We start from the raw sequence: 26688 nt of genomic DNA, 5'->3' as shown, positions 1-26688 counted from the left end.
TTTTGCTGTACGCGGGCCTCTCACTGTTGTGGCCTCTCCCGTTGCGGAGCACAGGCTCCGGACGCGCAGGCCAAGCGGCCATGGTTCACGGGCCCAGCCGCTCCGCGGCATGTGGGATCTTCCCGGACCGGGGCACGAACCCGTATCCCCTGCATCGGCAGGCGGACTCTCAACCACTGCGCCACCAGGGAAGCCCCAGACTAGAATATCTTATACCCTGAAAAGAATTTTCAAAGATAGTATAAGTTATTACCAAATTCTGTAATGTGGGCAGCATAAGTTGCCAATAATGTACAGCTAAATCTAGAAATAGAAAACAAAATAAAAATGTCTTTATGAAAATGAAAGGAATATTATGTCATCATAATGAAACCCTAGACCAAATCCCCATAGTAGAGGTGGAGAGCATTTTAACGTATGATTGTAACTGAACTAACACAAATGTGACATCCAACTCATTCATCAGCGTCGCTCATGATCTATATTTAACATAGATCACCGGACAATATCATTAATAACAAAGTCTGAGAACTGAGCCAACTCCTGAGTTATGTAAGTAAATCTTAATGAACATCAGTCCCCTGGTGTTATATCTCTGTGTACCGGGACACGGCAGAAATGGAGACTGAGCTCTACTGTGCTCTTAAAGTGAAGGGTGACATGTGCCGGGCATTGCATCGTGTTGTACATGTGAAGAGAGATAAGTAATGGCATCCACGTGAGGGAATTCAGAAAGCCACTGTGCTGGAGAGAAGCCAAGTGGGCCCCCAAGGAGGGAGCCAAGTTTGGGGTTCATTCTTGAGGCAGCTAACTCAGGCTTAGGGGAACAATTTGCTTCCTTTCTCAGCCGACTTTCTTTGGCCAGGTCTAAACTCTACCACATACTATTTATTGGATGCCTCCTCTATGCCAGGTGATTTCCCTATATTACTACTGCAGTAGTCCTCATGGAGTTGAAGAATTGCCATCCTTTTCTACAGGTGAGGAAAACAAGGCTCAGAGCAGTTAAGTACTTTGCTTGAAGTCATATAGACAGGAAGTAAGGGGTGCAGATTCCTATCATCCTTTACTTTAGATGCCCTAGTAAACCTTGAGATATTTCTGTAGGCTGCATGTTTGTGTCCCCCAAATTCATATGTTGAAACCTAACCCCCAAGGTGATGGTAGTAGGAGGTGGGACCTTTGGGAGATGATTAGGTGGGATTAATGCCCTTGTAAAAGTGGCCAAGAAAGCTCCCTTGCCCCTTCCACCATGTGAGGACACAAGGAGAAGTCTTTGACCTGGAAGAGGGTTCTCACCTGACCATTCTGGCACCCTGATATCAGACTTCCAACCTCCAGGACAGTGACAAATAAATTTCTGTTGTCTATAAGCCACCCAGTCTATGATATTTTTGTTACAGCAGCCCAAATGGACTAAGACAGATATTGTGCCGATATGACGTAGATTAATTGGAATAAATGTGGAGAAAATAAGTTTGCTAAATACAAGTGAAGGGGGTTGCTGGCAGATTAAATGAAGTATTAGTGGTTGGGGCAGTGGAAGGGCGAGGAAGGGAAAGTGTAAAGGTACACCTAAAAAACAATGTTAAACAATGCAGAAGAGGTAGAGCGGGTCGGAAAAGTACAGCACCAACAAATGATTCGGCGTGTAGAGGTACATTCAAATTCAAGTACTGTGCATAAGGCTCTGTACTGGTGCCTTGTTCAGACATATAGGAGGTAGCAAAGCCCTCAGGAAATGTATAGTTGAATGGAGAAAAAAGACATATAATAATGTATTAAGAGCTACCATTAGAGATATTAACAGAGTGCTGTGGAAGCCCAGGAGAGAAGAGACTAAACTGTAACTGAGAGATTTGGGAAAGGATTTGTTGAGTATGGGCCTTGAAGGATACACAGTGCTCTGGCTGGTGGTGACAGAGCCTGGGGTGGGGATAAAAGTGTGGGAAAAGGGCATTCCAAACAGAGGTCGGTAGGAACTTGATAGGAATACCAGGAGATGCCTAGAGGATTGAGTCAGTGTCGTAAGCCAGACTGAGCCATCTTTGGGAGCATCTGGGAGGTCATGCCAAGAAGTTTGGACTTCACTCAGCCGTAGGGAGCCATGGAAGATTTCTGAGTAACTGAATGATGTCTGGAGTTATGCTTTAGGCTGGTCATTCTGATGCCTCTGTCAAGAATGGAGAGAAATGAGGATAGAATCAAGACTTTTACAGGAATAGTTTATATAAAAGGTAAGGGAACCTCAACCAAGTCTGTGGCAGTGAAAGAGGAAGAAACACATGCAAGGGACAGTCATTGAAGAGGTAGCATCAGAAGTGAAGAATGAAGAGTAGCAAAGAATCAGTGATGTGGCCATGGGTCTTTCTGAGTAAAGATATCCTGTGTTCCAGGAGGTAGAGGAAGTAAAGCTGTTCATGGAACAGAGACTTAAATTAGAAGCCAGCCTTCATGGTTTGCAGTGCGGGAAGCACTACTAGTGACAGACTCTTCTTTAGTCATATGTACATCAAGGTTAGAAAAGATGACTAGGAATATTGTGTCTGGCAAAGACAATAGCTGTACCACACGTTATAGTAATTGGGTTTGTGTATATCCGAAAGTGTTTGTGGACTGGATTGCACTGTGAGTACCATTGGCCATACATTAAAATTAGTCTCAGGACTTCCCTGGTGGCGTAGCGGTTAAGAATCCGCCTGCCAATGCAGGGGACACAGGTTCGAGCCCTGGTCCGGGAAGATCCCACATGCCGCCAAGCAACTAAGCCCGTGAGCCACAACTACTGAGCCTGTGCTCTAGAGCCCACGAGCCACAACTCCTGAGCCTGCGAGCCACAACTGCTGAAACCCACGCGTCTAGAGCCCGTGCTCCGCAGCAAGAGAAGCCACCGCAATGAGAAGCCCGCGCACTGCAATGAAGAGCAGCCCCCGCTCACCGCAACTAGAGAAAGCCTGCGCGCAGCAACGAAGACCCAATGCAGCCAAAAATAAATAAGTTAATTAAAAAAAATTAGTCTCACTTTTTAAATTACAATACATGCTATACACATATATACCTTTAGAATATATTCATATATACACAGATATATTACTTAATATAGATACAATAAGTATATCTTTGATATATATAAAATACATCATCTATATCTTTTTTTTTTTTTTTGCGGTATGCGGGCCTCTCACTGTTGTGGCCTCTCCCGTTGCGGAGCACAGGCTCCGGACGCGCAGGCTCAGCGGCCATGGCTCACGGGCCCAGCCGCTCCGCGGCATGTGGGATCTTCCCGGACCGGGGCACGAACCCGTGTCCCCTGCATCGGCAGGCAGACTCTCAACCACTGTGCCACCAGGGAAGCCCAAAGCTATTCAATCTTAGAAATACAATATTGAGTGAAAAAAATCAACTCCCTACTTAAAGTATGATACTCTTTTGATAAATTGCAAAGATAAGCAAAACTTTATAGATACATAGGGAAAGAGACAAGGTACTTTCAAATTCAGTATGTCTGTTCTTAAGGTAGAAGAAGCCTATAGGTCAGTGGTAAAGCCCAATCTAAATGCTGAAACAGATACTTGAAGGAGAATTTTCAGTAGGGAATGAGGTCCTAAGGATCCTTCTGGGATAGTCTTTTCAGGTCATATCCAAAACCCAACATTCAACTCTAAGAACCTAAATGTTTACACAAAACAATTTATTGAATGAAACTGTGTTCCATGACTCGATACTTCATTACCACAAATGCCATAACTTCATTACTTAGTAAAGATAAAATCTGGTGTACTATTACTTACCTGCAACACACTGATTATAAAGGACAGGAAAAAACCTGAACACCATGTTTTTTATAGATCTATACACATGTAATAAAAGTGTTGTATAAAAATGAAGACAGCGATTTTAAAAAGGCTATTCAAGTGGCATTGTTGGGGGGATGGGGGCACAGGTAAACAGGAGGCCGTGGAAGTAAATATATCTTGGAAATTTTCTAAATTATTCTTTTAAAACAGTAAGCCAGCGGGAGCATTGAGAATGAGTGTTAGATAAAGGAAGCACCCTTCTTCCTACGAAAGGAACAACCCCGGTATTGGATGTGATGGATCTATGATGTTACAGGAGAAGAGAGGAAAGGCAGGGAATGTGGAGAGGGGGCGTCTATTAACAAGACATTGCTGAAATCGCTTTTGCTTGGTGAAAAGGAAGCTTCCTGAGTATTGTTTGTGGAGATATGTCTGTTGCTTCAATCTATTTCACGTAGGTTACTTATTTATAACTTTAAAGATAATTTAATATGTAAAACCTCCTCTGCTGAAATGTGGGTATTAACTTACAAGCATCATTTATTGCACTTATGGCTGATGGATTGTTATGAGTCAGAACTAATAAATTTGTAAGGATTCATAGAATATCAGTCGTGGAAAAAAAAAAAAAAAAAAAAGAAGTGTCTGTATGGTTGCCATGTAACTGCATCTGCCGGGAAGGCTGGATGACAGGAGAGGACTGCTGGGCCCCATGTCTTGCTGAGGAAGGGGGGTGATGGGCAGTAGGGAGAGCAGTAAAATGGATGATGAATACCTTCTAATTGAGTGGATATTGGCAGCAGTACATTGACCAGGACATTAAGTGTCTGGCAAAGCGGAGAGCTTTTGCTGAACACGGTTACACCCGCATGGAAGTGCCCGTTCTATAGTGAACCAGGCGATGCTAACGAAACCGGGCTTTGTTGAAACGAACCAGGCACAAGATTCAACAAGCAGAAAATTGCTGTAGGCCTCAGGGTTTATCTTCTCTCTGCAGATAAAGAATCTTGCACTCCATGTTATGTTCCAAAGTGGTGTTAGGGAAAAGAGGTTTAGAAAGACAACGGTGGCAGCCCACCAGATTTCCTCGCCACAGAGGAAAGCACGCGGTAAGAGTTGAGTTGGGTGTTTTCCCCAGCCCTTTGGAAGGTGAGGTCCCTTCTCTCCACATGCTCTTAAGTGAGGGGTAGGGAGAGCCACGTGGTTCATACTTGCCTTTGGATGGAGGTAGAAATAGGAGCCGAAGAGCCCCCGCTGACCTCCTCCCCACTCTTTCCGAGAGGATGATGGGCCAGGAGGAGGAAGGTGAGGGGCGTCTGCCTTCTGATTAAGGGAGGCTGAACACCCAGTCCACGGCTGGCTTTTTTACATGTTAATCTGTATGTTCAGTTGAGAGAGGAGGATTTCTACATGCCTTTTCACACAGCCTCCCATTTCCTTTTTTGGTTTTTCTCCATTTCTTCCCTTCCTTCTCCCTCCCCCGCTCAACACATTCACACGCACACACACACTCACAAACATGTTCACAACACACTCTCTCTCTCACTTTCTCTCTCTGGGTTTCCCCCTCCCTGCTTTGCTAGCTCCTGGTTTTTGAACAAAGCCCCAGGCTGACCTCAGGAAGTAGAAGGACTCTGGGTTAAGAGTTGCCTGTTACTGTAATTGTTTATTAGACCTGAAGTTTGATTGGCCAAATTGAATTAAATAAATATTTAGCAGGCAGAAGCTGTCCTGTCTGGGAACATCAAAGGACTGTGACAGACTCCACCAACGGCCCTGGCATCAGGCCCGACAGTACAGCAGCTACTGCTGGCTTTTACAGGCAGGACCCAGGCCTTTACCATCCCAGAGAAAGAGCCCTTTGTGGTTCTGTACAGATAATGACGTATTCTGTAATAACCTAAATGAGAAAAGAATTTGAAAAAGAATAGATACATGTATATGTATAACTGAATCACTTTGCTGTACACCTGGAGCTAACACAACATTGTTAATCAACTATACTCCAATATACACTAAAAATTTTCCAAAAATTCACATTTATAAGAAGGAAGGCTCTTCAATGTAAAATGTATTCTGTGTTGGATGTCTCTCCAACCTGCACTGCCGCCACAAACACACACCCCAGGACCCCTTACTTTGCTCGTTTTAGGAAGATGTTTTGGCATGTTTTGGTTAATCTCTGGCGGCAAGCTACAGAATAAGGAACAGTGATACATTCATTTTACCTCAGAAGATAAAGAGGCTCACTCTACGGAGGCTTATGGGCTGCGCCTGAGTGGAAAAAGCCAACAAGGAAATCTCTAGGGGCAAACCACGCCCTCAAGGGTCATGTGGTCTGTCATCTGTCCTGTCTGTATACGCATCTCTTTCTCTCATTTGTTTTCCTCCCTCCCTCCCTTCTTTCCTTCTTTCCTCTCTCAACCTCTCTATTTCCTCAAAGTAATTTCTTTGCAACCCGATCTTCCCACGTGGCTCACCCCAGCTGCTGGCCTCTCTCTGTGTTGCTATCCTTTTGGTTCTGCTAAACTGCACTGCTAACTGCATCTCTTTCTCTACATTCCCCGATATATCTCCCAGAGTCAGAAGCTGATGGAGCAAGTTCATCTTTCAAGCCAGACTGTGTCATACAGAGACAGCAGGCTTTCCTTGGATCAGGCGTTCCTCCTTGGTTCCATCAGCGATGACCAATGAAGCTATAAATTCTTGTAGGATTTGGTCGCTTCATTTAAAATGGAGATATGGGAGATCAACACTGCTGGTGAAAGTATTTGAAACTATCAATAGATTAGGTCTATGAGTATCACAGTATCTTTTCCAATGGTTTGTCTCTCATGCAAACCTACTTTTAGAGGGACTTTGGGTAACATTTTCCTAGAAATAAAGATTATTAGTTGACGATACTTACTTGGAATTTGTGGTGATTTTAGCTTTTTGGTTGACATTTCCTTGGCCTAGCAGAGACTTGTTTGGAAAATAGTGTCTCGGCCCTCCATATCTGTGGTTCAGCGTCCGCAGATTCAATCAACAGTGGATCCTGTAGTACTTATTGAAAAAAATCCACATATAAGTGGACCCCTGCAGTTCAGCAGTCCAAACCCATTGTTCAAGGGTCTACTGTATTTCCATAGCACTTACCTATTAGGTATTATAAGTAATCTAGAGGTGACTTAAAGCATACAGCAGGGGCTTATCTGGTGACACAGTGGTTAAGAATCTGCCTGCCAATTCAGGGGACACAGGTTCGAGCCCTGGTCCGGGAGGATCCCACATGCTGTGGAGCAACTAAGCCCGTGCACCACAACTACTGAAGCCCTCGCACCCTAGAGCCCATGCTCTGCAACAAGAGAAGCCACCACAATGAGAAACCTGCGCACCACAATGAAGAGTAGCCCCTGCTCACCGCAACTAGAGAAAGCCCGCGCACAGCAACAAAGAACCAACGCAGCCAAAAATAAATAAATCAAATAAATAAATTTAAAAAAAAGCATACAGGTGGATGTACGTAAGTTATATGCAAATACTACACCATTTTATTTAAGGGACTTGAGCATCTGTGGATTTTGGTATCCACAGGAGTTCTGGACAAATCCCCTGTGAATATCGAGGGATGACTGTATAAATTAAGCAATGACAATTTAACCCTAGGGACAGAGGGTATATGGGAAATCTCTGTACCTCCCCCCTCAGTTTTGCTCTGAACCTTAAACTGCTCTAAAAAAATAAAATTAAAAAAAAATTTTTTTTAATCAAACAAAAAAATTCAAGCATAAGAGAAAATTAGTGTCCTGATCGGAGAAATAAGAACAGAATGCCTTTTATTTACAAGATACTTTTCTTAAGTTTGGTCAAAGGAAGGCAGTCAAAAAAGCGCTATTCAAAGAATTAAGCAAATCAGGAAATTGTTTCTAAAGTACTTTTTAAAAGTTCTTTTCACTCTTCAGAAAGTGATTCCAGAAACAGGGATTACTGAAGGAGACGACATGGGAGGGTTGTTGACACTGTGAAGATGTTTAAGCAGGAGGAAGATAAAGGCCCCTGATGAAGAGAATGCCTTCCATTGACCTACACAAATATCCACAACTTCAGTTTGGTGGAAAATAATTAGAGCAGGTGGGGACGTGCTCAGAACATCGCATTCAAAGTGATAACGTAATTAAATATCACATAAAATAGCAAAACACGAAGTGGAAAACATTTTAATATGTCTCTGCAGTTCTAGGTGGTACAAGGTCCAAAGAAGAAACGGCAGATGAAACCCAGTCACGATCAAGTAGTGTCTTAGCCTGTTGGTGAATTTTAGTGCCAAGAACGACAGGCTTGCTCAGGGAAGAGACACATGAAGGCAGAACAGCCGGGCTTCATGGCTCCTGGAACTTGGGGCGTCTGGGTTGATGCTCTGCTGTCACCAGCTTGAGAGTCTTCATTTTTGAATCAAGGGGTCCTGCATTTTCATTTAGCACTGGGTCCTACAAGTGGCAGAGTCGGTCTCACTGGAATTGGAGGCTCCTTCACAGCATCTTGGGACACAAGAACCATAACCTAAGTGATTCCAGGATAACAGAGGAAGCATGGACTCATCTTCCAACTCTGTCACCTCACTTCTTCTTTAGAGATCTAAAAATGGTACCGTAGTTGCCCTTCTGACTGCTCCGTTCGCACAGCCTACAACTGGGCAAGCCTTGAAAATTCCTACAGCACTGACAAAGCCTTCAATTTCATAATTAGAAATAAAAAAAAATCATGGAATCAATTAGTAATATGATAACCTAAGCAATGAACATACTAATGTGTGGTTAATCAATGAACAGTGTAAAGGTCTAGTGTCCCATTACTCGCCATTTAAGCAGAAAAAGGGACTTAGAAGGACAGAGAAAAGGGAAAGTGACATGAAGGGGAGGAGGTTACGGTGGGAGGACGGGGACAGCGCACAATGACGTGTCTCCACCGCATTGCAGTTTTTGCCTTTAACTCTTCCTTGCTGCTGTGTTTGAGTACTTGTAATTGACCCTCCAGTCCTGCCAACCCTGCTTACCTTAATTGATAACGATGTCTTTTAATATGGCAATTTCATAAGGAGGGAGCTTAATCCCTGCGGGAATGGCTGTTGCGTATCTTCAAAATGGTGAGACTGGCCTCTCCTCCCTTGCGTCCTCAGTCCGTCTTTGTACTAGTGAAGGTCCAGTGCAGGATCTTCCTCAACCCCTCTGTCAACTCAGGGTATGAATTTGGGTCCACAGACTCTGCCTGGAAATGTGTTCTGGTGGGACAACTCTTTTGGTCACAGAGCTTTTCATGGGACGGGACAACATGGACTTCTCTTCTTCAGTGTGACTCCTTTGATTCCACTTAAGAAGAATAGTAGGCCTCTGTCTTCCACCTGATTAAAAGGATCTCCATTTCTACCAGAAGAACGTCTGTTGTAGAAACCATTCCAGCAGCTTTACTCTGTGAGAGCCGTTAGTGTAGGAGAGACACCTTGTCTAAGACAAGGCTTGAAGATCTTTCACTTCTACAGCCAGGGGAAGGAGGGGCAGGCGATAGTGGACAGTGGATGCTGGCCCATCCCCACGTGGTCACCGGGCTGGGGCCAGGCTGGGCATCCACGCCAGACTTCCCTACAGCCAATGGGTCTGCAGTTCCAAACTGCATCAGATCTAATAGCAGAAAAAGTACATGCTCTCTTCCTCCACTTCTGTCTTCTCTGTTGCCCTATAGCATGATTAAGTGTCTAGCATCTTGCAAAACAAATGAACAAATGTAGCTCTTTCCTGTCTTCCTTAAAAAGAACACAATCAACCGAGACTGTGGCATAACAACAGTTGACTTGTAGTTGCTTCTTGTGCCTGAAAACCGAATATACTCCAGCAAACACAGCCTATGCCTGTATATTATGTACTAATAAGTGCTGTCATGGTTGTATAGATGCTAGTATATTTGAGTTTCAGCTGTTCCCTGAGATAAACTATCACATCTGAATAGTGATACAACATTAATAGAGGAGCTGTGATGGTTTCATTCTAACTTCAGTGTTCTAGAACTCCCTGGTGACTAGAGTTATAATGGCTCTGTTTTACTAGCCTCCACGTCATGATGGATAAAATGTGGGCAATTTCTAGTCTAGAGAGTGCTAACTATCCAACTTCAAAGAAAATATCCCTTTGTGGTGATTAGCAATGCCAATGGCTAACCAGCATTATGGGCAAATGAAATTTCATTATCATCTAGAAATTTCACCTTGCTTTTTAATGCAGTTTTTTACTGTACTGGGTCTCTAGCATTGCTGCTAGAAAGGAACAACACTGCTTGATAGAACATTTGATTTTTCTCTCCTTTCCTGTCCACTCATAACAAAGCACCAAAATGATCACATGGGAAGTGATCTACTTCAACCCTGCGTTTTGGGGGCCGTTGGACAGTTTCCCATTATCTTGCTTATGTCGTAGTCTCTAACTCGAATAGTTTTTTAATATACCTCCTTGAAATCCGGAAGTTACCTTTGACTCTTTCCTCACTCTCCTCATCTAATCTGTTGTCAGGTGTTGTTGATTATGTCCTCACATACGTCGCCTCTTCTCCGTACCTGCCATTCTTGCTGCAGTTCAGACCATCCCTGGTCCCCTAACCTATATCAGTAGCTTCCAAACTGCTTTCTCTCCTGCATTGATCTTCTCTGGTCCACAGGTTCCCCCTTCGGACTTCTGAGTCCCACTATGTCACTCCTAGCTGGTCACTGCTTGCTCGCAAAGTCTCAGGAGCTCTCCATTGCCCGCGGACAGAGCCCAGATTCCACCATAGCCAGTTGTCGACGGTGCTCTGTGATCCAGCTCCAGCCGCCATGCTGCCTTCACTGGCCTGGTCCCCCGGTGACACGGCTGTTCTTTTTCTACGCCTTGCCTCCACAGCCTCCGTCCAGTGCTTTCGTTCAAGCTGTTTCCTCTTCCTGGAGTGCTTCCCCCTAATCTTTACAGATCCCACCCTGCCCGTCCTTAAAGGTCCACAGCTTCTTCAGGAAGCCTTCCCATATCCCTCAAACAGGAATGCATTTCTCCTTCCTCTTCACGCCCATCGCCATTTATTTGTTTCTCCTAACACTCCTTACTTTCTGTATTATTTTTATATATTTCCTAGTAGCCCATAAACTACCTGAAGGCAGGGTCTAAGAGTCATCCCTGTTCCATCCAGAGAGCTTTGTATGGGGCCTTAAACAAATACGGTACTTGTCAATGAATATTTGCTAAATCAATAACTCCATTTCCAGTCTAATCAACGAATGGCTTTGGAGTTGATTATTAAGTGAAACTATGTTTTAAGTTAAAAGAAAGTTATTATGGGCATCACACTGATGGAGAAAAAAGGTATCAATAAGGAGAGAGGAAGGCTAAAATGAACCCTATGGTGTTGGGTCAGGATCAGAGTAGTAGCATAAACTACTCTCTATGTACACAGAGAGATACAGAAATATACATATATGTATATAAATGGGTTAATATGCATACATATATTACCTAGCTCTATCTGCTGAGAAACAAGAAGCTCACTCAGCACCCATATCTTGTTTCTAAACACCATTCTCCAATAAAAGGAACCAAGCCTCCTTGCAGAAGCAGTTGTTTTTCAGGCCTCAGGCAGGGGAAATACAAAATGAACCTGGAACATCTTAACAGTGCCAGCAAATAAGGAAACACTCCCCTCAAAAGACAAGGGCTTGTCAAAAGAACACAGGAGTCGATGTAAATGTGTTCCTAGTGACCAAAGCTGGTACAGCTTGGGCAAAAAACTAAAGACAGTACTGAATTTTAACCCATAGAATAAAATAAATATCCAGGAGTCCATACTGATTAAAAAACAAAAAACAAAAAACATGGGAGAAGTGACAGCTCTTCCTTAAGTAGAATTCCAGATAATAAATGTGGAAGGAAATTGGGAAACAGAATCACCCTTAGGCAAACACCACAGTAACGATTATTTCAGGCAGGAACCACAGATGGATGCTAAAATTAGTGGGTAACATTTGAGGAGAAACAGGATTCGTATAGTGTCAGCATATCCCCCTCAAGATACTTTGTTACTACACAGGGAAAGATAGTGAAACTTTACAGTGGAAAAACAAGCAGGCACTGTTCTAACCAAGTGATCAAGGCAAATACCACCAGTGATAAGCCATAATGACATCATGACCCCCTTGATACGATGCACTGAGAAGAACACAATGTCATTTTTATAGTATGCTTGCTAAAAAGGCATAAGTTCATTCGAGTCATGACAATACATTAGGCCAACCCGAACTGAGGGACCTTCCACAGAATAACTGTTCAGTACTCTTCAAAAGTGTCAAGGCCAAGAAAGACATGGGAAGATGGAGGAATTGTTACAAACTGGAAAAGACTAAGGAGAGATAACAACTGGATGCAATGTGGGATCATCTTGGATAGGATCCTGCAACGGCAAAAGGATATTAGTGTAAGAAATGGTGAAATTCTAATAAGGTCTGTAGTTTAATTAGCAATATGGTATGGATGTTCATTTCCTGTTCCTGGTCATTCTACTATGGTTAAGTAAGACATGAACATTAAGGAGAGCAACGTAAAGGATACGAAGGGCTTTGTACTATTTTTGCAACTTTTCTGTAGGTCAAAAAATAGTTCAAAATTTAAAAAAAAACTTTTTAAAGGAAGGCTATTAGTGATTAATATTGTAAACATTTCTTTAATCCAGAGAGGATCCAAACTACCTTTAAAGGAAGTTCAGCAGTCAAACATCCTTTGTATTCTTTCTAGTCATCATTCTTTTCCATGTCTTACATCTCTTGTTTCCACTTGTTTCTAGATATGTGGGTCTAACAGCCTGTGCACAAAAGCTCTTTCCTTCTGGTCAGAAACTACAGAACATATGCCATCCCTGTATGTGGATGTTTGGGTTTCCCAGCTGACCGGGGCTCTGTCTGAAATCTCTTCTGACAACGTGATGCAAAGAGCAGCATTTTCTCCTTTGCCTGGACCTTCCCATCACCCTGGGAAGTTCTTTAGCAAGAGCAGAGGCTGCCGTCTTTGTTCCTGTGCTTTTCTCCATCCTCCTGTGTCTTCTTGCATCGGGACTTGGTGGAGTGCTCAAGATGGCGCCAGTCCTAAGATGACTGGACTGGTACAGTATTCACCTCCTTTGCCCTCTGTGCCTTCTCCTTTTCCAGTGAACCAGTCGACATACTTTTTTTTCAAAACGTTTTATTTTGGAAATGTTCAAACATACAGAAAAATAGAGAGACTATAATAAACCCTTTGTGAACTTGTTTGTCACCAGACAGGTACCATTTCCAAGGGTCATCAATGGTCTGTATTCTGCATGCTGAGGACAAAGGTGACAGCACTGGCCCCAGTTCTTACACTTCATTCATACTTATTTTTATACTCATAGTTTAGGGACAATGCCTTGTTTCTTGGCCACTTTATCTTATCAGTAGGAGCAACTGCTCCAGTGAGGGTTCCCCGAAGTCCACTCTCCCACCCCTTTGCACAATGCAGATTGAGGTCATTTCTGTGGTGCCTAATGAAAGAGGGACCTCTTTAAACGTTTGCTTAGGGGCCCAAATTTAATTTATGCTTTTACTCTAATCTTAAAGACATTTTTTGCTCTAAAGTCTGATCCTTCTAACAGAAGCTGAAATCGTGTTTTGCTGATTGTGTGAGTAAACCCTGAAGGAAAAAGGGTAATGAAAGGTCACCAAACCAGAGTTCTTCCAGTTGCTAATCTGGGTTTTTCCATCATCAGTAATTCAGGTTTAGGAATCCCAGGTTTTATTCCTAACAAAGCATTCCAGCAATTTTTGGTCATCGGAAAGTGATGATCTAAATGGATACTGAAATGAGATGAATAAGATGCTCATTTCCTGAGGGTAGGAGAGATTTTCACATCTGTATCCAAGTAGGATACCAAAGCGTGAAAGCCACACCTCTTTGAGAGAAGTAGTATTTGGGAGTGAAACCTGCCAGATGATGAAAGTATACTTTGCGATAACTGACTTCAGTGATTTTCATAGTCATCTAAAAATTTTACAATAGGGTATGATTTTTATTTCATGGTGGTGAGAAGGAATGCCATTTCTTGGTTCAGGATAACAGAATTCAAGATGCTTACATGGGGAGAAAATTTTATATGTTACAAATTAGAAAAAAAGTGAAAACATTTTGATGTAAATAACATAAAAGTAGAGATCTCAGAGATGGATCTTTATGTATTTTAAGTTAAAATAGCCTCTTTATGTGCACACAAAGAAGTAATCAAAAGAAGAGGAATATCTGTCCACCTGTGACTGTTGCGTCTACTTTGATCATCTCAAACTTGCTATTAACAGCATGTTCTCTTGTACCCTACTTCTCCATCTTTGCAGTAGAATTTCTTTCTGAGATTTTAGTATAATTCCGCTGCTATCTCTGGATGAGAGTGACATTATGGGAGCCCAGAGATTTTGTGAGTTTCTGTGTCTGGAGAGAGATAAAGAGAGTAAGTTGAAGTCGTCTGGGGTCGGTATCACGTTTTTTTGATTCCATGGTGATATTCAAACACTAAGAAGAAAAAATAAATTAAAATGTAATGTTTCTGCTGAGTGGGGATGGGAGAGAGTTCATGTCTTGTTGAGAAACAGATCTAGCATTCCTAGAGACATTAGATTCTGGAAATATAGCAAGGTGGTGTCTCAAGACACGGTTATAAGCGAGTCTCCTAAATATATTGGTCTATCATCTTTTGCAGGGCTCTTCTTTCCTAATAAAGGGAGGTAGTAATCAACTACCATGCCAAACTAAGCAGCTGACCTATAACCAACAACAGGGTCAGTAACTTAGGACCCTATGAGTTTCAAAAAAATTACCTACGTTTTAATAAACTAGGGAAGCATCTAAATAGTTTTAGAAAGCTTTTCATCATAAATGTTTCAAATCTTTAAAAATTATTTTGGCACTCAAAAGATGTAGCCTCAGTGTGCGTGTGTGTATCTTAAATGAAATACTTCATTCCCCGAAGTGCAGGATAAGCAAGGCACTTACTATAATTTTCAGAAGGGTTTTACCATAGTGCACTCACCGGTATTTCCAGGCCTGAGATGATGAGGCAATTCCGTGAATGTTAAGTCAGGAAACCACGGAGAACACAAATGAACCAAATACACCATTCCTTGCTTATGTAAACAGTAGTACTTGACCTGACGTCAGCAGTTATGGACCCTGAAAGCTACTGTCCTCGTGAGTTGCCATGACTGTTCCCAGACAGGCGGAGGTACAGGAGTGCGTGCCTCCCTGCAGGCGGGGCCGTGCAGCCACGCTGCTGGCCCGGTGGGGCTTCACTGTCCGGTTCCCCACCACCTGGTGCCTGGGGTGTGGGAGCCGGAGTTTTTTCTACAGCAGGTGCAGCGAGTAACAAAAAGGCAAGTCAGGGGTGCAAGGCCAGGTCCTCTGTTGTTCTGGGGACTCAGTGTATGCTGGTCTGGAGGCTCCACAAACATGCTTGCAGATTGACTACTTTTCAGCGTGTTAATTACCTTTCTGGGACCCTATCGTGGGCAGAGCTCACACGGGCCGCAGACCGCCTTCGCACTCCAGCGCCATCCGCCTTGAAGGGAGAGCTTTTTCCTTACGCCCACTGGATCGGGGGCTGCTGCAGTCTAACGCTGACAGCAGCTCTGCTCCATCTTCCTTGTGCCAGGAACCTCGGGGAAGAGACAGGGATTTGGCAAAACTCCTGGCAAATGGACGGCGCCCCAGTGAGCGCCGTGCGTAGCGTTTCTTAGCGTTGCCAGACATCCACCGCTGCCTTCTCCCGCTACCTCGGGAAACAAGGGCCATTGCGGGGCAGATTTTAAAGTGAAAAACAGAGAAAAGTAAAAGAAACCGAAGCCCAGAACTTAAAAATAGAGGGTTTCCCAAAACTTTTGCTTCTTGAGTGAGAAATAAATTTAAATCTTGTGTGTGATTCCCCTGATCTTTCCGACTTAGCTGAGGCAGAAAACCAATCCATTGCCTTATCGACTGGGATCGCTAGCCTGAGGTTAGGGACCCACCGTCGTCTCTGAAGCAGGCCTGCCTTCTCTCTGCTGCTATATTACCCCTCTATCATTTTTGCGCTCGTGCTCTCTATTGCCTTTGATATGGTAATGCTCTTGCACAAGAAAAGCCTTTTTTTTCCTTAATATGAGTGCTTAAGGAATTAAAGGTGAGTGAGAGATGGAGGGTGTTAAGAAGGATAGCAGTTTCTCATTAAAAAATAAATAAGTATACCCCGTGGAATAGAAAAAGAAGAAAGGAAGATAAAGGGAACCCAAGTGGGAGGACAGGCAGGTGTCTCTCGGCGGAGGCAGGAGCCGGGGTTCCTAACAGGCTGGCTCACGGCCCTGTAACGTTGCGTACGTGCTCCTCCGGCCCCTCATTGATTTCCCTCTGCCCTCCAAAGACCTGGCTGCAGTTAAGCCTTGTGTCCTCCACGTGATGCTGAGCCGAATCAGATTTTCCTTTTAGTTGTTCGATCAAATTTTCCTTCCTAGAGCTTCGAAGGCACACTTGGGACCATCTAGTAATTGCCTCCCCGCACTGAACTGCTGATACCTTTATTGGATTGGCATAGGGTTTCAGAGGACTGTGTTTAACATGCAGTGAGCCGCAGCAATGCAAACAGCCCCAGTGTTTAAACAAGCATCCATTAGGCCAGGAAACAAGGCGGTGCCAGCCCATTTGGTGCTCTGTAGTGCTGGCAGCTTGAGGTGCGCAGGGCAGCCGGGCCGCTGGAGCGGGAGAGGGCAGGCGGGGAGGGGAGGCGGAGGAATTGCAGTGTCAGAAAAGGAGCAGATTCTCTGCGGAAGAGGAGGGTGCGGGGTCGGAGTGGGGGAGGGAAATGTGGCTGGGGACATGTGCAAAGCTCATTAATACCTCATTATGTTAGAACTGCAATCTCCCCGCAGACAGGCGTTAACATTTGCGGTGCCAGAGGAAGAGCTGTGGGAAAGCAGCACTGACCATCCCCCCCCCCCCCACTTTTTTTGCAAGTCCCAGCAAGCTCCACACACTTGCTTTGCACCGAGGGAGTGGTGGTGTTGAATTTGTGAGGGAAGGCTGCGAGCAAACCCCTAAGGAGCGATAGGGACCAATGCAGTACAGTGAACTGAGACGGAAAACTGTAGAGTTTGTAAATAACGAAGTGACCAGCTTTCCAAGGTGCCGGCAAGTGATGCAGAGGGAGGAGCGTTGACCGGAAGCCAGGAAAGGGAGACAGTGGGTCTGAAGCATGAGCCATCCTGGAGCCTGGGTGTGTGCAGTGGTAGATAGACATGCTCCAGGTTTAGACTCAGGCGACCCAGAGAGTGTGGCACTTGTCCCCTGAGTTTGCCCAGGGCTCCCCGGGATCAACCAAGCTAGCATAAGGCAGAGAGGAGACAAATGAGGACTAACGAGAAGAAAAGAGGGCAGGGGGATTCAGCCTGTGGGATGTGGGAGGCTGTATTCTCAGCTGCTGCCACCTGCCCTTATTAGTGTGGGTGGAGCAAAGGGAAGGTGATAAAGCAGATAGAAGGTTCTGTGTGTGCATGTGGGGGGCGGGGGGCGGTGCGGGAAGAGGAGGTTTTGCTTTCTTCAGATCCGACCTGGCTGGGCCCAAACCCTTCCAGGTTTCACCCCAGGGATTAAATCCCCGTGTGCCGTAGCTCTGTAGCTCTGGCCGGAGCTGGACCCAGCGCCTCACTCACTCACCCCCGGCAGTAACCCCAGGGGCTCCACACTGAGACAGCGGCCTCATGGGAGGAAAAGTTGGAGCCATGTTCTGTAGAAACTACAACTTTCCTGCAGACACTTAATCCTGCTCTGTTAAAGGATCAGGTGTTTCTCTCTGCCCTGAACCCTTATGTGTCCTCTATCCAGAAGCGAAAGGTGGGTGGTAGCCACTCTAGCAAAGAGTTACACAACAGAATGGACCAAAACACAATGGTGTGTGGATTTTGTAGCATGAAGGCCCCTTAAGGTAATTCATGTTCCAGCCCTTTGAGAATATCCCATTTCTGCCTTTTCGTTTTGTTTGTTTTGTTCTTATTTCTACCTTAGAACTTTCTTTCTGTGAACGTCCAGCATTCGGGTTCTGTTTCTAGCATAAGTGGACACGGACACACCCAGAGGTCCACAGGGACGTCGCCCATGGACATTCAGCCCACGTTCTGGAAGCAGTGGGCAGATGAAGGAGGACGTAGCCTTGATGGATGTCCTATGAAGTGACAGGGCCGTCTTTCAAGTATGGTTTGTGAAGACCTTTATGGTCACACTTCGTTCTGACTTAACACAATATTCCATAAAAATATGGATTATCCATTAACTTACAGGAAGGCAAAAGAGTTAATGTCATCACTGAAAGCCATTTGTATTCCTTTTGGAAAAAAAGAAAAAACAAAACTAGATTCCCGTTGGCCAGTAGCTTGTTAGGTACAACGGTGCCTGTAATGAACATCTAAAGATAAATGTATTTGATCATCACAACCAGGTTTACTTAGGTTAGAAATACAGTTATGGCTACAAATGCTTCTGAGGAACATTAAACAAGGCTTTTTACAGTGTGGCCTCTATAGTCAAAATAGTCAAATCCAAGCTCTGTGTATTAAAATCTATTATTCTTTCGAATGCAGCTTTGACAAATCAAGCAAGAGTCATAAGAACAGAGCTAGGAAATAGTTCAATTGCTATACTTTCATAGCCGTATATAAGAAAAAATATGCCTTATGCTGTTTACATGTTGACTTTCCCAAGCTTGATTCCATTAAAAAATAAAGCAGGGCAAAAAATGAAGAATTGTTACAAACAGTAGACTACTTCTAGACTTAACTTCTGTATGTAACCACGGCAGGTCCCTATTGTGGGATGTATGACATCCCACAAGATCTTGCCTGTTTTAGACTCACAAACTTAGAGAATGAACTGATGGTTACCTTGGGGGGGAGAGGGGGGAGGGATAGACTGGGAGTTTGGGATTGACATGTACACATGGCTATATTTAAAATAAAATGCCTTTCCATGAAAAAAATAAATTTAAAAAAAAGTAGAATAAGCATTAAACACTTAAAAAAAATTTGCCTGTTTTTCCTGGGCTGCTCTGTCCCTCGATCCTTTTCAGTGGCCTGAGCAGGACCCTCACGCATTTGTGTTCTTCACCCTGTCATCTCCCAGCATCTGAGCTTTTCCATCTTCGATTCTTCTGCTTTCCTTTCTAGGAGAGAGAATGGAAGTTAAGTTTCATCCAAACTTTCTACCTAACCAAAAAATCATGACATCCAAATTGCCCATTTGAGGCGAGAAGGAGAGTCATGCAGCAGAATTACAGTTCAGAGTAAAATGGGACTTCCATTTCCATTAAAAAGAAAAAGTGAATTCCTAGCTCCTTTCAGGCTTCTGCCATGAATCAAAACTTAAAGTGAAATATCAGAAAATCAAGGATGAGATGGAACCTAAAGAGATGTTTCCTTCCCTTTTCATCCCCCTTCCTCAATGGAGACCATATCTAAGTCATCCCAGATGGCTGTTCTATTTTTAAAGATCTCCAGAAAGGGAGATCCTACCACCTCCTCAGCAACCCATTCCAGCAGCTCTTGTTCCTCTCAGCCAGAACACTTGTTTTCTGAGAGCCCTCGGAGGAAGAAGAGATACGCTGTCCCAGGTTTAGGGACTTGGGCTAGTCCTCTCTAGGATTTTACCCCTCAGTGGACACTCCGAGGCATGGGTAATGTCTTTCTTCAGTAACAAAGGTTGTTTTTCTCTAATCTTTAGCTTTATATTAGTGAGCTTCTTGGGGGCCCATGGAAAATCCTCTAGAGGGCCTGCTGTTTACACAGCCCTGTCCTAGATAAGAGGACGACGGGTAGCAAGGAAGTGTATTCATTTCAGTCTAAGAGGAGAACAAGGTCACGCACAGCCGCAGAGCTGACCATCGGTACTGGACAGACTTGTTCATGCACTCACTCACTCGCTCATTCATTCTTTCATTCGGGAAATACCTACTGACCTCAACCATGGGCCAGTCCCTGTGTTAGACACTGGGCACCGACACATCAGTCAACAACGTGGACTAGGTCCTTATCACCAGTGAGCTACACTTGGATGGGGGAAGAATACCAAGTCAAAAGTAAGAAGCATAATGGTTATAAATTGTGATAAGGGGCGTGAGGGAAATAAAACAGCGATGTGCTCGAGCATGGGTGGGGTGAGGCTAACTGAGACAGCATGGCCAGGAAGTTGATACTTGCGCTGAAACCTGAAGGATGACCAGGAGGTAGGAGGGGCAGGTTCAAGGCAGAGGGGAAGCAGGTGCAGAGGCAGGAGGAGAGGCCCGGGTGGCCAGAGCGCGGTGGAGGAGGGAGCCTGGCCTGACATGGGCTTGGAGACACCATGTCATCCAGCGATTCCAGGCCATGAGGGTGACTTTAAGAGAATGGGAATCTATAGAAGGACCTTAGGCAGCAAGACATGCTCTGATGAATGGTTTTAAGCGATTCCTCTGGTTGCTCGTGGAGAATAGATTGGAGAGACCGTAGGATGAGAAGCAATGTTAACTGGTTAGGTGGAGAGCACAAGAGGCCCGGGGAGAGGCGAGGGTGGGGTGAAGGCTGTTGGGGGCGGGGGAGACTCAGACAAGGAGGTAGATGGGCGGAGGGTGTGCTGAAAGCACAGACGCTGCATCCAGGCATAGGTTTGCTCCATTTTAAGGCAACAGAATACATAGAAATCAAAAGTTTTAAAGAAGTAATTATCCCCTTTATGAAATGATTCACCACAAGGATCTATTACATGAAGTAAGGGAAGGAACGTGTGTATGTGTCTTTGACTATAACTTTTAATAAGAGATATAAAATCTTAATAGACAGATCATGGAATTCGAAGGAATCGTAGAGGTCATTTTCCCCTACCTCCACCCACTAAAGAATCCCTTTTACAAATCCCCGGCAGATGAACGTGCAGCTTGGTATGAAAACTCAAGGGACAGGAAGCTCAATAGCCTCACAGTGAAGCCCTTGCTATTTTCAAAGTTCCTCCTTATAGAGAGGCTGGAAAATTTCTCCCCATAATTTCCAACCCTTGATCTTAGTTCCATATTCTGGAGCTACATTAGATTAAATCTAATCCATTTCCTACATAGCAATGGTCAGCTATTTAAAGACGAGCTCTGGCATTCCTACTCCCCAGTTCTTCTCTTTCTCCAGCAAAACATACTTGGCTTCTTCATCTGTTTCTCACGTGATATGGTTTCTGGGGTCTTCTGTGCCCTGGTTATACCCTCTTGCTGCCTGATGAGAATGAAGACATAGAACCAAGCCCAGCCTTCCAGCTGCCATGAGTGTAGAACATACACAGTCCCCCAGATCTGGAGAATGTACATTCATTACTGTAACCTGGAATTACAAGAACACATGGCTTTGAACTCTGAGGAAATCAGGGCTGCTTATAAAACAGGTTCCACCCAACCTGATCTGTTCCTGCTAACCAGCAGGAGAGCTGTTGTTACACTTTCTTTTTTGCTTTGTAAGCGGTAGAGTTTTATACAAATATAAAGTTATGCACCTTTAAAGCTATCACGCCAATAAGATACATTCAATTAGACAAAACATCTTCAAACATTTTTTAACAGTGTAAAAATACAATCACGAAATAATCAATCTGCCGATTAAAACAAAATTTACAGTACCTACAACAGAATTTACAGATGCCTACGATAGTTTGCAGATTGTTACATATATTGTTTTAAGAAATACCATTCATACAAATACATGATTTACAATATCCCCATTATAGCAAGAAAAAAAATATATTGGCAAAATAAAACGTCTTTTAGGCATTTACAATGCCAAGTATTGAAACGATTATTCTCACTATGACATAAGAATAATACTCTTTTAGTGGTAAAAGATAGACTTTATTAGGCCAAGGACCACTGAAGAGCTTCTGGAAGGTTCCAAAGTAAAATCTGGCTATCTTTCCCCCAAAATAAATAGAACAGCAGCAATGCCTACGTATCCCATGAACATAAACTATGAAAATTCCTTTTATATTAACTGGGCCTTAAGTATGTGACTCATTACAAATAAAAATAAACAAAATTTTAGAAACTAGTTAACACCAATAGCCCAAATTTGGTTTTTACCTGCCTGTAAATGCCTAGGATAAGAAGTTTCATCATGAAGTATATATTAAATGTAAAATTAACAATTATTTCTAACTCTATATATAAGCCAAAGTGCTCACTCTTACCATGGAAGCAAAACCTAAAATAATCTACAGAAATAGTATGTAAACACAGAGAGTTTTGAGATAGACTAGGAACATCCTTCTTGTTCTGTGGATCAAAATGCAAAGGTCTCCATTCCATATGGGCATGAACACAAACACTTGTGTTAACTTAACCCATGGATCTTACACGACTATGTGCATACACATATGTACACCGTGAACCAAATGTTAACAATGTTTCTAGCTACACCACACCTTCAAGCCCCATATGCTAGAAAGTAAAAACTTAATATGAAAACTAGTTTTCCTTTTTTTTTTTTAAGTAAACTTTAAAATGGAAAAACAAACCCAACACTCCTCTTTGCAATAGGTACTGAGTTCTAAAGGTTCAGAGTCAAGACCCCCTTCAGTTGTTCCCAATGGAAAGAACACGCAGGCTCCCTCACTGTCTTCAGGAGGTCTGATCGTCTCCAGTGGTTTGTCTTCAAAACTGCTTTCCAAGGTACGATGTAGCCATGCTGGTTAAATTCTTCCTGCTGCCCACTTTGCACCTGACGTAGCCATACAGGTTGGCCCCTTGCAGCACCACACCCATGATAACCACCGCCAGCCACTTCACTCTGAAGGAGAAGAGGGCACTAAAGGCAAATATTACCCACAACACCAGACAGGCGATGAGTCCTAACCAGGAGGTTCTTGATTCAGCCTCTGAAACAGTTTTACTCTCTTGAGGAAAGGCCTTCCTGGACTCAGACACCCAATGGCTTTTTCCATCTTCATCAGTGTGATTCCACCAGCGCAGGCCAGCCATTAGTCTACCTGTGACATTCTTGACTGCCCCGAAGTCACATGACAACAACAAGATAATTGTCACCATACAGGCAATAAAGCTGGTGCTGAACCATTCACAGGGAAGATAGACTATAATTGCACTGACTCAAAAGAATAAATGGAAGAATGATGCCACTGGGTGACTGATTTTGGATTTTTCTGGTCTACTAGTTGCCTCCTCTTCTGCATCAAACAGTGAAACATCTTCAATGTCATCATTACTGTCCTGCTGCAACATGGCGGCCCGCGCCAGCCTGTTGTTACACTTTTGGAGGATCACGAACCACACTGAGAATCTGATGAAAGCTTTAGATCCTCTCTCCTGAAAAAAGGGGCATATAACCACAAAATTCTGCATACAATTCTTGGAGATTCTTAGAGATCCTAAAATCCATTTTTATGTAGACCTCAAGTTAAAAAATCAGCAGTATTGGGCTTCCCTGGTGGCGCAGGGGTTGAGAGTCTGCCTGCCGATGCAGGGGACGCGGGTTCGTGCCCCGGTCCGGGAAGATCCCACATGCTGCAGAGCAGCTGGGCCCGTGAGCCATGGCCGCTGAGCCTGCGTGTCCGGAGCCTGTGCTCCGTGGCGGGAGAGGCCACAGCAGTGAGAGGCCCACGTACGGCAAAAAAAAAAAAAAAATCAGCAGTATTTATGTTGTGGAACCCTGGATCCATCATCGAAAACTGTATATTTGCATTATCTTTATACTTGATAACAGTATTGAACAGGGAGATGAGGAACACCCACTTGGAAATCCCTACAGGTCACTACAGGACCATTAATGGAAGAGGAGAGTTACAGGAAGTCACGTGGCATTGTTGGATACGTTGCTTGTGTTACCTCATTTAGTGTATACAGTCGTCTTCTGAACTACAGAATATTAGCCCTGTCTATGGGAAAGTGAAATTGAAGTGAAGGATATTAATAAAGAAACATAGAATTACAGAGATGCAGGTGAAGGCAGTGCCAGTATAGTGTGAGTTTTTACAGCTCCAGAGATGAACCATGGTGGATGAGCAAGTTTGGTTTCCTGGGAAATGCGTCCTTGTGTTGGTGCCTTTGTAGAGATGTCCCTGGAGGGTGGTCGTCAATGTGATTGGCCATTCCCGTGGCCTACATGGGCGGCATGCCATGCTCTTTAGGATCAGACGGGGGTTGGGTTAGTGGCCAGTATGTATCTCTACCTGAGCAACTCAGACAGCTGCAGAACTGTTCTGAGAACATCTGAAAGAACTGCAGCCCTTACAGGAAATCCCCTTTCAGATAGTACTTCCTTATGTGCCAGCCACCCACTGCATAGAAAGAACAGTTCTGAAGATGCCTCCCCTCCTTCCCTATTTCATTTGAGAGCCACACTCATTTCCGAATAGTTTGGAAATAAGAAACACATTCCATTCACAAGCGCAGAGGCATGTAACTAACGGAAAGCATAGGCTTTGGAATTCAAGTCTCAACTCCCTCACATGAGCTGTGTGACCCTGGGTGGTCTGTTTCATCTCCGGGAGCCCTAGTTTCCTCATTTGTATAAATGATGTTTATTACCTTGCAGGGTCGATGTGGGAATTGAGAGAAAAGATTTGGGATTTGGCTGGCATAGAATGGATACACGATGAATGTTTGCTACTTGCTGGTAACTTGGAGGAGGGCTTAAATTGTTGGGGCCCGTCTGGGTAACAGTAGATTTGGTTCAGCAATACCATCAGGCTTACCCTGGTTTGGACCTGGATCCCTGAGCCATTCCAGAGGAATTCCTGTCCCCGTACCCACCCCTCATCACTGTCAAGATTTTGCTTAAGATAAAGAGGAAGTGTTCACCATAAACCCATCCTCCATGTGAGGTGTCATGTCACAGGGGCGTTTAGAGGACACCCCAATACTACTTAGTCCCCAGCCTCTCAAGGATACCGGATGTCGTGGTACCTTGGGTGTGCACACGCACACGTGCACGCACGCACACACATACACATCTCTGAGATGAAGCAGTATGAATTTTCGCAGTTAGCAGACCTCCGTGGTAGTTCACGTGGACATTTCTGAGCAAATCCTTGGTTCCACAGTAGTAAAAGCAGAACTAAATACTGGGTAGGGCTAGTACTGCTTATGGAAGTTCTCTGAGACACTATCTAAAAGTCAAGTTTAAATATAGAGATGGGGCTAGCTAACCTCATCATTCTGTGAGTCATTAGATGTGAACTAGACTTGGTCATCTCCCTTTGCTAATAAGGAAACCGGTTTAATTAACTGAAGGAAATTAACTTGACTCATTTTGCAGCATGAATCTGTTTCCCAAGAGGGGCTGAATTCTTCCCTTCCTGTGAGCTGATGCTCATTCGGCAGTCCATTCAAGAGGCTGTGTCGCGCGCTGTTGCTGCCAGCTGACAGATGTAGCATTTTCCTGATCAAGCTCCCAAGCCTTTCTCCTTGCCCCTTGAACAACCGAGCACAGAGTAATAACCTACTTAGAATGATTTTGCAACATGGGAGCCATTTGCTTGTCTTTGTACTGTGGGAGTCAAATGCCTATTCTCAGTAAATATAAGCCTCCCAATTGACTTAAGGTAATTGAATGATTTTAGATTTATTGTGTATATACTTTTCTCCATAGCCTCTGATTCTAAGCAGGCATAAAATCACATCAGGAAAACCTGAGTTTGGATATTTGAGTTGTTTCATCTGAGTTAAAACCAAAATATGTAGAAATTGGGTTATCAATTCCAAACTTGGATTACTTTGTGAAACCTCACATTTCCAGTGGAGCTGAAGGTAATGTCTTTCTTCGGATGTGACTCTGGGGCAATTCTGCAAAGGACACGGAGAGAAAGATGTTTTTCACTCTATTCCGGGTTGTTTCGTTTTCCTTTTTAACTGATTTTTACACAGTATATGATTTTCTTTCCCAATTTGTTTTGAATTCCTCTCGTCTAGCCCTAGGTGTCTGTTGTGGTTGGACCTGGTACAGTTTGCTTAGGCGTTTTGCTGTGTTCTTTCCTCACCCTTCGTTTAAAGGAGGTCTAAACTCACAGAGTAGCTATATTTCTAGAGAGACCTGCCACCTTTACAGGCATTACTGTGGTCATTTTCTTTTTCTTTTTTCCCCTCTCTCCACAGTATGGTTCTTTGTGAATTAAAATCAAGGTTCCTGGAGCTAGAGGTAGGAAGAGGGCATGGGAAGCCTGGCCACGTTATAATGAGTAATAATCATGACTCTCTCCCTCTGCTGTCAGCTCTTCCAGACCGCTCACGTCCTATTCATCTTTGTATCCCCAGCTTCTCGTGTGGCGCCTGGTGCATAAATGATGCTCAGTGAGTGTGTGTTGAAGGAACAACCTAATTTTTGCAAATCCCTTTACAGTTTATAAAGGTACTCCACATAGCAACAGGGTGATTGTTTTCAACACTTCAAGAAAAAACCATTTCCTCCCTCATTTCATTAGGATTGTGAAATTGCTTTGGAATTTTGGAACAGTGATACTTTTACTGTGTGCATTTCACGACAAGCCAGAGTCTAATTGCTTTTTTTTTTTTTTCTTAATGTGAGGGGCTGTGGAAGGGAGCCAAGACAGGAGGGAGTTTGTTAACTGGATACATTTCTTGTCAAGAAATTTAAAACTTGAGATGTTTCTGGATTTTTTTTCTTTATAACTGCAGTTCATAGCTCATCTTTTACTAGGATGTAGGTGAATTTTAACAAAAGCAAGAGGTATGTTTTCAAGGGAGGAGGACAAGTAGGCAGCAAGGGAAAGACTTTGTTTTTAGGACTTGTGTCTTGACTTGGCAAACACTCAAGGTTATCCTACTCAACCAAATAACTCACATCGCT

General features: G+C 43.8%; 1 protein-coding gene and 1 pseudogene across 2 annotated transcripts in view; one reads left to right on the top strand and one right to left on the bottom strand.

Annotated features, from left to right (window-relative positions):
- The window catches only part of MAML3 (mastermind like transcriptional coactivator 3), a 429208-nt gene that overhangs the window by 193130 nt on the left and 209390 nt on the right, over positions 1–26688 (top strand). The gene's annotated exons all lie outside the window — the stretch shown is intronic.
- On the bottom strand, positions 21451–23362 carry LOC113626031 (Golgi apparatus membrane protein TVP23 homolog B pseudogene; annotated as a pseudogene).

This window comes from Aethalodelphis obliquidens, unplaced genomic scaffold (assembly GCF_003676395.1).
Source record: "Aethalodelphis obliquidens isolate GAN/ISIS:26980383/991018 unplaced genomic scaffold, ASM367639v1 scaffold17, whole genome shotgun sequence".
Taxonomy (NCBI): domain Eukaryota; kingdom Metazoa; phylum Chordata; class Mammalia; order Artiodactyla; family Delphinidae; genus Aethalodelphis; species Aethalodelphis obliquidens.
The sequence above is the reverse complement of the archived record's forward strand: the minus strand, read 5'-3'. Positions and strand labels throughout refer to the sequence as shown.